The sequence below is a fragment of the Oratosquilla oratoria genome, chromosome 29 (genome assembly GCF_046742065.1).
Source record: "Oratosquilla oratoria isolate Oo_2021 chromosome 29, ASM4674206v1, whole genome shotgun sequence".
In the NCBI taxonomy this organism is placed as follows: Eukaryota; Metazoa; Arthropoda; class Malacostraca; order Stomatopoda; family Squillidae; genus Oratosquilla; species Oratosquilla oratoria.
Window position 1 is genome coordinate 39,401,094 of NC_134805.1, and position 1,271 is coordinate 39,402,364.

The window sequence follows — 1,271 nt, forward strand, 5'->3', positions numbered from 1 at the left end:
TAGTGACCGACGAAGCAGAGATGTTAGTGGACATGATCATTAGTAAGATGATACATCTTAACAGTTAACATAGCATGGAAGATTAAGAGTTGCTGTTTAGTTATTGTTTGTTAGCCCACAGTGCCACAGTGCCACTTCTATTCATAGTATATATAAATGATATAGACCATGGACTAAAATCTACTGTTTCCAAATTTGCTGATGATACAAAACTGTGCGGAGTGGCAAATGATCACTCAAACCAATTAGATATTCAAGAAGATTTAGATAAATTACAGCAATGGTCTGAAAAGTGGCTAATGAAATTTAACACAAGTAAATGCAAGGTAATGCACATAGGTAAAAATAACAGCAAGTACGATTACAAGTTATTTGGAAATTCGTTAACAAAAGTGGATAGTGAAAAAGATCTCGGCGTAATTATCAGTAACGACCTCAAATCATCCAAGCAGTGTATTTCAGCCTCTGAGAAAGCAAATAAGATTCTGGGATTGATTGCGCGATCTTTTGATTTCAAAAGTCCATCACTCATTAACAAGCTATATAAATCGTTAGTTAGTCCACATTTGGAATATGCTGTTTCCGTATGGTCACCGAATCTCATTAAAGACATTGACAGACTGGAAAAAGTACAACGGCGAGCCACAAAACTGATTCCAAATATCAAAAATAAATCATACGAAAATCGACTTAAGCACATGAATCTGTTTTCCCTAAAAAAGCGTAGACTCAGAGGTGACTTGATACAGGTCTTTAAGATTTTAAAGGGAATTGACAACATCAAAAGTGACAAAATTTTTACATTGAATGAGAATCAGACAAGAAACAATGGTCTCAAACTGTCCGGAAATAGATTCAATTTGGAAGTAGGTAGAAACAACTTTGCCAACCGTGTAGTTAATGAATGGAATAAACTTCCTGCACAGGTAGTGCAATGTAGTTCAGTTCGAAGCTTTAAGAATCATTTAGATAAATACCTAAGTAAGATGCTGTAATTATTATAATTTATGTTATATTATTTGTTTTTGTTTTGTTATAATTTGTCTGTCTGATTTTCATTTATTATTAGTTAAATGTCAATTTATTATCATTTACTATTTACCTGTTTGTTTGTTATTCAACTATACCAATGCATTTATTTATGTATTTTAATTGTTATTTACATTGTTATAGTTTTAATTTATTATTGTTTTTTTTTTTTTTTTTTTTTTTTTTTTTTTTTCTTTGCATCCGACCTAGATATGGATCAAAAGGTCTCCTGTCGGCATGCT